The sequence below is a fragment of the Dermacentor andersoni genome, chromosome 1 (genome assembly GCF_023375885.2).
Source record: "Dermacentor andersoni chromosome 1, qqDerAnde1_hic_scaffold, whole genome shotgun sequence".
NCBI lineage: Eukaryota > Metazoa > Arthropoda > Arachnida > Ixodida > Ixodidae > Dermacentor > Dermacentor andersoni.
In genome coordinates this window covers 375,334,701-375,349,621 of record NC_092814.1, presented here as the reverse complement: position 1 = coordinate 375,349,621, position 14,921 = coordinate 375,334,701, and the positions used below count along the sequence as shown (strand labels likewise).

Genomic DNA, 14,921 nt, shown 5'->3' with positions numbered 1-14,921 from the left:
ATAATACTGGTAAAAGCACTGGAATACAAGTGTTCTAAGATGAATTCGGTGATTCGCCAAAACAGCCTATATTTCGCAAAATATAATGCATTTCAAAAAGGAATCCAAAGGTACGCCAAGACACATGGCGATGGGATACATTTATCAATCCTGGCAAGGCCACAACAAGCACACTATAGCCTCATACGAGAGACGCGCATTATACAAGCAAAGCATTCCATTCCAATATAAAGCGCTGAAAAGTATCACAGGATCCACAGCAAGCGCACACAACCCTACTCGTGTTGCCTTGTGCCCAAATACTCTCAGATACCAGGAGAAAACAAACTACAAATTTCAGTAGGACCGTCCTAGCGCAACAAGAGACGCCAGGGCCATGATCAAGCTAAGAGAACGATACCGCTGGGGTACGATGGCCGGCATGCTGCTAGAGGAAGAAAAGGCCAATCAAGAGAATGGTGCGATCAAACTGACTTGTACTACACATACATCTTGAAGTCGGAAACGTTTTTCGTACATACCAATGAATAAATCTGCTTATTGGCGATGATTCCTGCATGCGAGGGTTTCTATTTCTCAAATGGGGATACTTCATGAAACGCAATTACGTCAGTGAGATGATGCTACGCAGAGTTGTGTTATCAGCGTCACTTTGTTGCCGTCTGGCAACAGTTGCACGGGAGTCACGAAGGATAACAAAGCTATACGCGGTTACTTTCGCTAATGAGTATTTGAGCGCTACCTCATTCGCCTCCTGCTTTGTAGGTAGTCGTCAGGTTGCATCATCATCAGCAATTGTCCACTGCAGGACGAAGCCTTCCGCGATCTCCAATTACTCTTGCCTTGCGTCAGCTGACCCCACCTTACGTTTCACATGTTGACACTGGGTCTCAATGTGTTCGTACGATATACGCTATATCTTAGCCTTATAAAGGGTTCGGATGGCTATGTACGTAAAGCCGCCAACTGCAATGTTCAGACAGATGAACCAGGTTGCATCACCCCAAGGTTGACATCGGTCTCTTCAATATGGCAAGCAGTGCAGTGAAAACAAATAATGCTGTTTCCACGTGACACCGATCAGATGTCACACTTCTTGGTTGCCTGAATATGGGATATACAATGACGTATGTAAATGCAACCACCAGAGTTTCCGGAGACTGCCTTGCGTAGCTAAGCGAAAAGCTCCCGTTCTGCTTTCACAGCCTATTGAAGTACATGAACACGGTCAACGTTATTCACAAGCAGCTTTTTGTCCAAGTTTCCAGCCCTGTGTATATGCTACACAAACTTCCCCAATCCAACCTACAAGTGGTCGCCCAGCTCTTGCACCATCACTTTTCCATATATTACAGTATGGCAAGTACACTGCAGCCAAACGGTGCATCGTTTAGAGCGTTATGCCTTTTTACAAAACCTTCAATGGCGATCCCATAGGGGCCGCTATGTTTGATCCCGTGGTGACCCCTCCATTGATTGTTTCAGCTGCCTTTGTTGCCTCCGTCTTTACAACGGACGTGCATGACGCCGTTGCGGCTCAGTAAACTTCTTTGAAGGGTTACTGTAGTCAGTGACTTGGTGGACAACACAAAGCTTTGGCCAAATGTTCAGAGTACACGAAGGTGTTTTAGGAGCTCATTACGCCTTGTCCAAGTGGCGCGAACAGTGTATATGGAGCTTGTACTAAACGCGGATGTATGGATGGAGGAATGGAGAACTTTATTGAGGCCCATCGGAACGTGCACTACCAAGTAGCGGTTCGCTCCCACGTCAGGACAGAAAGGCCTAGCCCCTCCATCACGTCGCGGGCCCGTTGGAGTGCCCATAGTTGGACTTCCAAATCATAACTGCATAGGGCAGCCTCCCACTTGAAAGATGTAACGTCTTCGTCGCCCCGCGATGCGGGGCACTGCCAGATCATGTGATCTAAGTTGGCAAAGTCTGCGTAAAGCGTGCGTGTTTGACGTTTGAATTTCGAGATAGATCCGGTGTAAGAGGACGGGGTTAGGGTATGCGCTCACTTGCAAGAGTCTGAGTGTCAATGCCTGAGGCCTGTTAAATTTACTGTGCGGCGGCGGATAGTTCCGTCTCTCCAGATAAAAGTACTTTGTCAGTTCGTTGTACGAGGCAGGGGGGATCCCTATTGTCCGGAAGCTCAGCGCCCCGCCACCCGATAGCTACGCGGTTGACGACTCCTCGAGCAGCTCTGTGGGCTGAGTCGTTGAGGTTGGACGGGATGCCCTTGATCTGCCCCATGCGAGTGGGGACCCATACGATCGTGCGTTGCTTGATTTCCTTTTCCTGTAGGGATCCGCAAGACAGGTTTCGAGACGGTGCCCTTGGCGAATGCTCGGGCCGCCGATCTCGAGTCGCTGTATATCGTCGTTCAACCGTCGTCCAGCAGGGCGAACGCTATAGCGGCCTGTTCCGCAACCTCGGCCGCCGTCGTCTAGACAGTCGAGGAGTTTCTGGTTTTTCCTTCTCGATCGACGCTGACTGTAGCGAACGCCTTTTCGTCAAGGCACAGGGCTGCATCGACGAAACAGCAACTCCGGGCGCATGCGCCGGACTTTTCCGGGAGGGCTTTAGCCTTAGCTCTTCATCTGCCCACGTTGTACTCGGGGTGGACATTCCGAGGAATGGGAGCAACGGTAATGCGCTCTCTCTGTTCTCGAGGTACGCTGCAGAAACTGGTCTCGATCTCCCTTGGGGTAACTCCAAGCTCTCTCAGGATGTTTCTCTTGGCAGTGATGCTAGACAGCCTGGTAAACTTCGCCCTGACTCCGCCATCTCTTCTAGTGTGTTGCGCATGCCGAGGTGGAGCAATCGCACCGAGCTGGTGTACATGGGAAGCCCAAGGGCTCTCTTGACCGCCTTTCTGATCAACGCGTTCAGCTTGTCCCGTTCCTACCTCTGCCAGTTGTGCATGGCTGCGACGTAGGTAACGTGGCGCATTGCAAAAGCATGAACCAACCGGACGAGGTTGTCCTCGCTCAGTCCTTGCTACCAGTTGGTAACCCTTCTTCTAAAAGCGGAGCTGCAAAAGAATTCAAGCTGTCGAAATGCTCCGCTTATGAATTAAATCAGCATCAATGTGTTTTAAAACTGTTTCTTTATGGGGAATACTTTGAAGAACAGGCTTGTCGTGTTTCTGACTAAATAACGCCCCTTGTTGCGGTTACTGTGTGATTGTTTATGTTCTGCCTAATAGTTCACGGGTGTGCTCAGTTGCGATGGATTTGTTATTGCTGTGCGCAAGGCTCGGCACGCAGATGTTCTGTAGTTTATAATACCTTATTGCAAACACGTAGTATTGCTTGTCGCTCGCTTACTCTGTGGACCATCACGAAACGTTCAGCTTCGAATATTCGTGTGCATACGGTGTAGTCGCCGTCCCCATGCTTCGGTGCACTTATTCATGAGTATGCCCATTCACTTATTGCTTATACCATAGCGATAGAGTCGGCGTAAGTTTTCGTTTGACTTGGGGTGGATGTGTTTAGAGAAGGTAACGGAGCTATTCCCTTGGTTACTGTGTAACGAGCGGTACACACTCTTGCCGACGTTCCGGAGTTCAAGTCCTTTATTTGAATGTCGACAATATAATGATGGCGGTTGGGTGAATTATTTTTATCCTTGAGGAAGTCCGTGAACTTGGCCCCACAGGTTCATTTCATTCCTGAATATAACAGTCCCTATTTTTACAGCCAACTGCTGCGCACGTCTTCCTTCTGCCGCATTATGTTTTGAAACATGAATAGAGCACAGTGTATTGCCGAACGCCCTGTGGTAGTCCGAGAACTGATTGCACAGCAGCAAGGCACCAGTGGTAATGGTTTCACGTTCGTGCGCTTTCGCCGAGGAAACGTGCGCTGCGCAACCGAAAGCGCTTTCTCGGTCCTCTGCAGCAAACTACTCTGCCAAGATAGTCTATAGACTATTTCATCAGGGGATGAGGAGAGGGCACGCGGCGAGCCTTTCCTTCTGTTTTCCTTGTGCACGAGCCGCGCAGCGCGGCGTCAGTGTGTTGCCGTCGCATGCTGTGAAACGATTTGGAGATGCTTTAGCTCGCTTTGCTTGAAATTTACGTAATTTCAATTGATACAAAGTCGTCAAAGAACCACTGTGTAGCCTTTCGGTGCAGCTGTATCGACAGTATCAGGAAATTTCTTTTGGCTGCGCAAACATGCCACTCGCATCATCAGCCACGATGTGTGTACATGTTATGAGGTATTTTGGCGGTAGCGGTTGTTACTCGACAGAGAGCAGCATCGTCTGTAAATACCCCCCCCCCCCCCCCCAGCATGAACTGGCATATAATTTCACTGTCTGATCGCTAGGCGTAGAAATAAAACACAAGAGGGATCTTGTACGGACTACCCAATGCAACGTCGAATAATGTAAGCGCCAGTTGTTATAAAATAGTTGCTACAGCGACCAGCATCATTCTCACGCATATAAAGTCTAGTACACGCGATATCTCTATGCCATGTCTATGTTAGCCTCCTGTATGAGGCATATGGCGTTGCTCAAGACAGTGATGCTGCGGTTACTAAACCAGCATGATGCTTTTCAACTTCTTATGCGAAAGCGTCAAATGTCCTATTGAGTTTAAAAGCCGGCGTTTGTCATCTGTAGGAGCGAAACGGCGCCTAATTTCCCATTGGCTGTTATGTCACACCACGATCGCACCTCGACGGAGCTCCCATTGCCTGCAACGCTACATCACGAGCGCACCTTGACAGAACAGAGCGGCCGAAAGGGAACACCTGCTGCTGCTCCCCTCACGCACCAGGTGTTGCGTGAGGGAAGAGGACATCGCTGGCGACGCCACGTCATTATCACTTTCGCTCTCGAAGCTCGTGTTTTCCGCGTGTTTCTTGGCCCTCAAGTTCTCTCACCTGCATTTGAACTGCACCTCGGTAAGGTCGAATAAAAAGGCGCCAAGCGTCTCAACGCGCTCCCATCGCCGAGTTCAAAACTCGAAAGAACGCTGAGTAGTGTTCAATTTGACATTGATGCTTTCGCATTCACAACTTATGAGTGCTTAGGTGTCCTAGGATTTAATTTTTTTTTTTTTTTGCTTCAATATGGCGTTTTTTCTCTCTAAAGCAGTAATATCCAAAGGGCATGGCATCAAAAGCATCCGACGGCAATTGATGAGGACCACATCTCCATGAAACGGGTGACTGCGTCGCAGAGGACGGGATGAACAAAACCGAAAAAAAATTGCTTTTCATTCCGTTCTTTCACGTAAAAAAAGAACACCGGCTAACGCCGCAACAAGATCTCGCATGGTCGTGCCGCGTTCGTGGACTACGCGCTATGTAGATAACAGCCGTTTTCATCATTAATACTTTGGGACCCTCGTCTGTATACTAGATTTATGCATTTGTTTTGTGTAAGAATAAGCTTCAAACAGACCTATGATCGAGAATCTACCACGGCTTCGCGTGCTCGATCAGTCCTCAGCCGGTTACTCGACCACTCAACAAGTGGGAATCACACAGTAGGGTGTCCTGTTAATATTAACCAAAACTGTTTTGTTCATGGGCGCAAACCTCGTCTAACAAACGATGTAGTCGCGCAATGTTTCTACAGATAACAATTTGAATGCTCGTTGAAGTAAACAGCATAACGTATTCCGCAGCAGAACGGTACCCACGCTGTTCGGATTGCCATATGTGTCTTAACTGCTCATGGCTGCTGAACCCTTCTTTTTTACATTGACAATGCTGCGGTAAGGGAACATTTGGGAAACAAATTTTCATAAATACACAACTAATCTCCGAGGCTGATTATATGATCCAACAAGCGACAATATATCGCGTTGGGTGCTTAGTGCGCCTCAGCTACAGCAGAAGTTCCGTGCATGCAGAGTTTAAATCATGTCAGTACCTCCCACAGAACTAGTTTCCATATAGAAGACTCCACGTTATAGAATTAAACCGCCCAAGCGCAAAAAACAACCACTAGAAACCGCTTAGCGTATTCCTAGCATACAGTACGGAGCGTTCTCCAAAGCCAGCACACCGACTGCCCATCAAGGACGCTACCGTTTACACAATATGGCGGTGCTCATGAAAAAAAAAACAGCTTTATAAGTCATATAGTTTCATACAATTTTTGGAGGGGGCTGTGACGCTAGTGTCTACTGGAACTGCAAACAGGGCAGTTCAGCCAGCATGGAAATACTGGGTACTACATCGATTTGCCTAAACTTTGTTCTTCTGGCTTCGAAATGACTTCCTGATTTTGAAAAGTGTTCATTTTACAATGTGCTGCGTTTTAAATAATTCAATAAACATTATTAAAATTGGAAGACGGTAGGAATCGAAGACAGAACCGCTAGCACAGAAGCCCGATTTTAAACCACCAGGCCATGGATGTATGGACAAGCGCAACTACTTCAATTAGCAGCGATTATGCATGCTTGCAGAGCCGTATTACACTCTGCATTAAAAAAACTGTACAATTTTCTTTGAAATGTAGGCCAATACTACGCACAGATACAGTATAAGAAATGAAGCCACTAGAACGGCTGAAGCATCAAGCAGGAAGATGAGACAAATCCATGTACTACCCATCATTCGCATTTTGGCTGAAAGATCGCAGCGCCAGAGTTCCTTCTAGCCATAGTAGGAAGCTGTATGCTATAAGCAAGACGCCGACAGGCCTGCAGCTACAAACGCTTAATATCAAGGTTTGGTTGACCTGTCCCCCGTGATCACCGTATCAAAACTTGTTGCTAGCGCTAGGCCGCCGGGTCAAACAGGATGGCGCATGAAGACACCCCAGAAGCCAATTGCCGCAATGCGTTCTAGAGCGTGGTTCTGTAGACATCGGCTTATATGCTCAAGTCATCCTTCCCCACCCCTTTGTGATACTAACCGAATGAATACCTGATCAGTGGCTCACGGCTTTTGTTCGTATGCTTATGTCCAGGAATTTTGGACAACGACCACTAGCACCATCTTCAGCGCCTTTGAAGTGTTTACTCTTTAAGCAATTTTGATCAGTGCCTACAGGGCAACACTTCTGCATGCACTGCGATTGTTCCACTGGCGTAAGCTATAGGACATTCACTCGCCAGCAGCCAAGGCGTAGCTTTATCCCCATAATGCTCCAATATTCTATGGCCACTTTTCTGTGGCTATCGATACTCTATAGCAAGGTAATAAAAAGTTATATCAGTATACAGACAATTCTTCAGCAGAAATCATTCTACTGGCCTACACACTGCTACACATTCTTAACAGATGTTCTGTTCTGTTTCATTTCGCAACGTCGCAGGAGGTAGAAAACGTAGCTTCTAAAAAAAGTGACAACCATTCCACTCTGTGAAGATGGAATCACAGCGAACGCTGACGACAGCCAAACCTCTGAAACGAAAAGCAAAGTGCTTTCGCTGCCATTCCTTCTTCACAGAATGGAATGGTTGTCATTTTTGCGTTGCGAGTCTGGCATCGTTGCTCGTTCACAGGTGCCCGGGCTCGCGATTGTCGTTTTCTTCGAGCATAGCGGGACCATTTTTCGTCGGTGGTCGTTTCGCGCCGGCGCCGCTTACATTCTCGTCGCTGTTCCCTCCGGCGCTCCTCGTACGCTTGTTGTTTTTTTCATTGATTTGCCCTAGAGGCCCAGCTTGGGCATTACATAGGGGGGGAGCGAATAATTCATAATTGAGATACAATGACATACAATGTACATTGTAAGTCGAATATCCTTATATGAAGTAGTACATGCTATGCAACCTTTACATCACTTCTAATTCGACAACATACGCCAATAATTCTTGCATCATACAAACAGTAATCTGACATCTGAAGAAATGCAGGAAAAGATGTTAATGTTATAAATTTTTGAATGTTTCATTAAGTGCTTGTTTGAATATAATATGGTCAGTTATTTCAGCTATATTACTTGGGAGATGATTCCATTCCGAAATGGCTAAGTGCAGACATGAAAACTGCAATAGTTTAGTACGTGCAAATGGTTGTTCGAGCTTAAATTCGTGATCGATTCGTGAGAATTTCCTTTTGGCTGGTAAGATGTGTGCCTGAGAGAATATATTTGGGTGATGAAAAAGCTGATGGAAGAAAGCCGTGATATCTTTCTTCGAGTCTGCAATGGGATGAGTCCTAGGTCATGTTTTATTTTGGTGATACTTGAATGTTGTGAATAGTTACCTGTAATAAATCGCGCTGCCTTGTTCTGAAAAGATTCTAATTTGTTAATAAGATGCGTTTGGTGCGGGTTCTATATAAATGAGGCATACTCAAGCTTTGAACGAAGTACGGTGGCATATGCAAGAAGCTTGGTATCACTATTAGCCTGACGAAGCGTGCCACGAATGAAGCCAAGAGGTTTCCATGCAGCGGAAACAGTACAACCTACATTATTATGCCAAGACAAAGTCGGAGAAAGATGAACACCTAGATATTTAAATGATTCTGCAGTTTCTAGAGTCTCACCATTAAGAAAGTATTGTGTTTCGTGATTTCACTGCAAGTAGTAAATCTCATAAGTTTAGTTTTCGAGGTATTCACGCTCATTTGCCAGTCTGAGCACCATCTTTCAATCCTGTTCAAGTCATTTTGTAATTTAACACAGTCACCCTTACATTTTATTGGTCGATACAGAACGCAATCGCCGGCATATAAGTGGGTTTCTGAGTCTATACCCTGATGAATATCATTTATATACATTAAAAATAGAGTGGGTCCCAAAACTAAACCTTGAGGCACACCGGACTGAGCAGGTTGAAATTACGAACGGACGTTATTGATTACGACAGCTTGTTGTCTGTTACTTAAATATTCTTTAACCCAGTTTATTACTTTTCGTCAACATTAATCAGCTTCATTTTATATATGAGGCGGTTATGAGCCACACGGTCAAAGGCTTTAGCAAAATCTATAAATATGGCGGCAGATTGTGTAAGGTCGTGAAGGTTAAGGTGCATGTCTGTAGTTAGTTCAAGAAGCTGGGATTCACATGACCGGCCTCGTTTAAAACCATGCTGGTTTGGAAATAGAATGTGGTTGCTAGCCATGTGCTGCATGATTTGAGAAGATAATACGTGTTCAAATAGTTTGCATGCAACAGACTTAAGGGATATAGGCCTATAGTTTGTTAGCTTGTTTTTGTCGCCGGTTTTATATATTGGTGCATGTGCCAATTTCCAGTCGTCTGGAATTTCGGCGGTGTTGAGAGACTGTTGAAACAATAGTGTAAGAATAAGAGCAGAATTGTGCTTTGTCATTTTTAGTAGCTTAGTACAAATATCGTCAGGACCTGGACGAGAAAACGATGGTAAACCCTCAATAGCTTTTACAATACCGTCACTTGTCACTGCTATACATTCCATAAATGGAAAACTATCAGACAACTCTGTTGCCTTATCTAGGGGCGTTTGGTCATTGAATACACTACAAAAGAATAAATTAAACCGATCTGCAATATCCATGACATCAATTGCAGCACCTGACTCAGTGTAAAAAACAGGTAACTATTTTGTAGGTGCGGGAGAAATGACCCTCCAAAATTTTTTTGGATCTGTTTCTAGAAATTGCGAAATATCCTGGTTGAAAAAATTATATTTGGCCGCCTCAATATGTAATGCACATTCTTTAGAAAACGATAAATATTCTGACTTAGCTTCAACAGATTTTGCGCTCCTTGCCTTTCGAAACAAACGTTTCGTTTTATTCAGATATCCCTTATTCTCGCGAGTAAACCATGGCTTGTCTGGTGTTTCATAGATCCATTTTTTTAAAATAGAATTTCTCCCGGAGTTTTAACAACTCGTCACCAAAACGAATCCAGTTATCTTGCAGCGAACAGTTTTCATACGTTTGAATGAATGACAGGTAAAATTCAAAAAGCTCAGAGTTGGAGCCTTCGGGATCTGCTTTAGAATAGTCATAAATCTTCTTTTTTTGTCGCGGTTTCTTCACGGTTTGCGTTTTAAAGGTACAATGTATGACACGGTGGTCACTGATATACTCTAGTACATCCACGGTAACATGTTCGGTGTGTGTTGTTAGAAGCAGATCAAGAATGGTATTGTGCCGCGTAGGGATTTCGATAAGTTGAGACAACTGAAAATATTCTAAAAGGTGAACAAAATCTGCACAATCGCGTGTCTGGCGCGTGCTAGGGGATTTTAAAGCAGACCACTCTATGCTTGGAAAGGTAAAATCGCCGGCCAAAATTATGGGAGAGTTATTACATTCGGATTGGATGGAGCCTAATACAGACTACAGTTTCTCAGAAAAATCTTGTAGAAAGTCAGGTGGCCTATAGCATGCTCCAATTACCAAAGTTACAGATGGTAAATAGCATGCAACCCAAATAGTGTCAAGAACGCTGTCAGGCAGTTCTTCGGGTGTACGAACTCTACGTATCCGCCTCATCAACAACACAGCTGTTGAATGGCCAACACCCCCTCCTTAATCAATGGCTCACACTCGTGTAGACGCGGACTCCCAATTACGACGACAGAAGAGAAGTGAATTCTACGCTTGAATCATGAGTGGCAACGGAGCCAGCTACAATAGACGACAACGCTCGCGCCATTACTGATGAAAGTTTTTTCAACGGCGCAACCAGCTGTGGAAGAAGACGACGACGGCGATGAACGCGCGTGCAATGGCACTAGTGCGTTTGCGCGGTTGGTGCCGAGAACTTTAGGTCCATTTAAAAAAATTTGTACGAAACATTTTTTCGGGGACATCCGTTCTTACCCGTCTGCGTGGGACCTAATTGGGTCCAACGTGTGCCAAGAATAGTCCAAGGGCGAGTTACAGGTTCCCGAGCCCACAGGAGCATCTGCCATTGAGCTAGGACGCTTTCTATATATATATATCTACATTGTCACAGTCGGCAATGTGGGAAGAAGAGGATGCTGACGGTGGCCTTGGAGACGACGAAAACTAGTTGGCTGCTCTACGCTTGATGGCTCACTTATTCCTTCGCGTAACATCATTGGTGGCGGTGCTGGGTAATCACTTGCGCAAGACGGAGCCTTGCGCAAGACGGAACCTGGCCGTCATGTCATCCGAAGGAGAGAGTTCAATCACGGCCCCGTTGTCGCCACCGACGGTCATCCTGGCCCAGACTGCGACCCTGGCATGTTTTCCGGGATTGACAACGCTGACGTCAATGACTGATTGCAGAATTAAGAACGGGTCAGCGCACACAATAGGTGTGATAACACGCTTATTCTGAATAATGTAATATTCTACCTCAAGAAAATTGCACGGGTCTGGTTTTATACACACGAAGAAGAAATTACAAGTTGGGACCAGTGCAACGAGAAGCTTAGAGATTTGTTCGGCAAGCCCTTCGGCCACCAACAAGCTGCGACGAACGACCTTGAGACCCGTGCACAGACGTCCACTGAATCTTACTTGGCGTATATCCAGGACGTCCTCGCTCTTTGTCGCAAAGTGGATAACAATATGGCAGAAGCAGACAAGGTAAGCCAGGTTTTAAAAGGCATCGCAGACGACGTGTTTAACCTGCTTCTTTACAAGAACATAACAACGGTCGATGAGATAATTCACGAATGTAGCCGCTTTGAAGAAGCGAAAATCGCCGCATAGTTCAACAGTTTACGTGTCTACCCAATACCGCAGCTTCATCGACGTGCGAAGACATTTGTCCACCGCGTGAGCCCACCTCCTGTGAGAACGTCGTACATATCGTTCGGCGAGAAATCAAAGAACCGTCTCCTGCCACGCCAATGACGCAGTGCTTTGACGATTCCCCGCCGCTTGTGTCTCTCATCCAGTCGGTCATTCGCCATGAACTTAACAATGTGGGTCTTCTGTCCATCTGCTCCACCAGCCGTCCTGACTTCGCTTCGTCTGCTGCCTCTGCCTCGGTTCGCCGGAGCCAATTATCCGAGATTATCCGAGCCATTGCAACCCGGCCGAATGGCGCACAAATCACTACAGCTTTTACTGTGGACATGTGGGCCACATCTCTCGCCACTTTCGAAGTTCCAGGCCAGCCCACTCCCGACCAAGCTTTCCCGCCTACCGCCGCTCCCCACTGAATCCTCGCCCGCCATCACTCTCCACCGAGGTGGAAGACGCACCTGACAACGCTCGAACCACCGCGACTAGCCGCTCGCCATCACCACATAGTCGCCACTCCCTTTCGCCCCAGCTGCGTCGCTCTCCATCCCCAGCTTACCGTCGCCGCTCTCCGACGGGAAACTAACTGGGGCAGCTCCTGGAGGTGACGCTGCTCTAAAACTCCGGTCTTGAGTTCCTCTGCTGACCCTGCCTCCCGATCGGAACGTTCTGGAAGTGGACGTGGATGGTTTGCCCGTTAGAGCACTCATCGATACTGGAGCCCAAATTTCCATCATGAGTGTGGAGCTACGAACGCGCTTAAAAAAAGTACTTACCCCTTATCCGACTCGACTGCTCCAGGGCGTCGACGGTGGAATTCCGGCTGTGCTTGGAATGTGTACTGCTTGTGTCAGTGTCGCCGGTCGCCACACGTCCGTTTTGTTTAGTGTGCTCGAACATTGCCCTCACAATGTGATCCTCCGACTCGACTTTTTGATCGCCCATTCTGCTCTGATTGACTGTTCAGCCGGTCTTGCACAACTTGACCTACCCCTACCTGTTCCCGTTGACCTTCCTGCTCAAGCTCCAACTCAGCTTTGTTCCGCTGATTTTATTCGCCTGCCATCTCTAGCAGCAACCTGCACCCCTGTTTTAGCCTGCCCACCTGTACCTTACGGAGGCTATGTCCTTACTCCCGCGACTTCAGTCCTGCTTTCTCACAATGTCTCCTTCCCCCACACCATCGTTTCTGTCGCGGACAATCAGACATGTCTTCCCATCCTAAATTTCGGACAGTGCCCACAAGTATTTCCTAGAGGCATGTCTCTTGTCCCATTGTCACAGTCGCTCGAGTTCCACATTTCTGTTCTATCTGTTGCGCCGTCTTCGACCTTCTGCATCTGCCCCGACCGACGACATTACAAGGATGATTGCACCGGACCTCTCAACCCAACAAGCTGCAGAGCTCAGTGGCCTCCTCGGGTCGTACTCCGACATTTTCTACCTGAACGATGGCCCTTTGTATCAAACTATGGTCGTTAAGCGTCGTATAAATACCGGCGAAGCAGGACATGCTCGCCGACGCCCATACCGGGTGTCGCCCTCGGAGCGACAAGTTATACAGGGCGAGGTTCACAAGATGCTTGCCAAAGGGATTATTGAACACTCTTCCAGCCCGTCGGCTTCCCCTGTTCTCGTCAAAAAGAAGGATAACAGTTTGAGATTCTGCGTTGACTATCGTCATCTAAACAAGATCAACAAGAAAGATGTATCTCCACTTCCCTGCATTGACGATGCTCTGTATTGTCTCCACGGCGCCACTTATTTTTCATCTATAGACCTTCGCCCTGGACATTGGCAAATTGCCGGGGATGAAATGGACCGTGAAAAACCGTATTCGTCACACCTGACGGCCCATATCAGTTCCGAGTAATGTCTTTTGGCTTGTGCAATGCCCCGGCGAGCTTTGAATGGATGATGGACATGCTCTTGCATGGTTTGAAATGGTCCATCTGTTTGTGCTACTTGGATGACGTCATCGTATTCTCTTCCTCTTTCGCGACTCATCTTGAAAGACTTTCGTTTATTCTTTCTGTTTTTGGGAGCGCTGGCTTGCAGCTCCAGTCGTCCAAGTGCCACTTCGGTCACCGCCAAATAACCATGCTCGGACATCTCATTGATTCGTCAGGCATTCGCCCCGACCCCGCAAAGTTCATGCTGTCCATAGTTTCCCCGTACCAACTTGTGCCAAAGATATTTGAAGCTTTATTGGCCTTTTCTCTTACTTCCGCAGGTTTGTGGAAGATTTCGCCCATGTTGGCCGTCCCCTGACTGACCTCCTGAAGAAAGACGTTCCTTTCTGTTGAGGCTCTAAAGAAGCGTCTGCTTTCTTGCAGCTCAACACACTGCTCACCACACCTCCACGCCTCCGCTCCGACAGAAATCCGAACTGATGCCAGTGGCTACGGCATCGGCACAGTTTTAGCTCAGCGCCAATGTGGGCACAACCGCGCTATCGCCTACGCCAGCCACATCCTCTCTCGCGCCGAGCGCAATTACTCGATTACTGAGCGCGAGTGTCTCTTCCTTATTTGGGCGGAGGGCAAGTTCCGACCCTACATATATGATCGACTATTTACAGTTACAGCCGATCACCACGCCCTTTGCTGGCACTCGTTCCTCAAGGATCCCACCGGACGCCTCAGTAGCTGGGCCCTATGGCTGCAGGAATACACATACACTGTGGTCTACAAGTCGGGTCGCCTACATCAGGACTCCGACTGCCTGTCTCGTCATCCCGTCGATGTACCGGATGGTTTATTGGATGTCGCATCGATCTGCGTTCTTTCGCTCTCTGCCTTGCAAGACATTGGGGCTGAACAACCACGCCATGAATCCTCATGGCACATTATCCAACGCATGCTCTCTGATCCGCCGTACCCATGCCTTCACATGTTCGTACTACAAAATGGCATCCTGTATCGCCGCAACATGGACCGTGACGGGCCCGAACTCCTAACCGTCATTCCTTCTCATCTTCGACAGATTGTACTGCAGCAACAGCACGACGTTCCCACCGCTGGACACTTTGGCGCCACGACGACCTATGACCGAATTCGGCGACGGTTTTTCTGGCCCCGTCTCAACCGTTCCGTCCGGTGCTATGTTGCCGCGTGTGAGTCGTGTCAACGCCGGAAAAGACCAGCTGTGACGCCTGCCGGTCTGCTGCAGCCTTTGGTTATAGCGACTGACCCTTTCTTTTTCGCGTTGGCGTTGATCTTCTCGGACCATTCTCTATATCAAATGACGGAGATAGGTGGATTGCCGTCGCTACGGACA

General features: G+C 47.5%; 1 protein-coding gene across 1 annotated transcript in view; it reads right to left on the bottom strand.

The window, feature by feature from the left end:
• The window catches only part of LOC126518570 (dermonecrotic toxin StSicTox-betaIC1-like), a 66,758-nt gene that overhangs the window by 28,410 nt on the left and 23,427 nt on the right, over window positions 1-14,921 (bottom strand). The window lies entirely within an intron of this gene.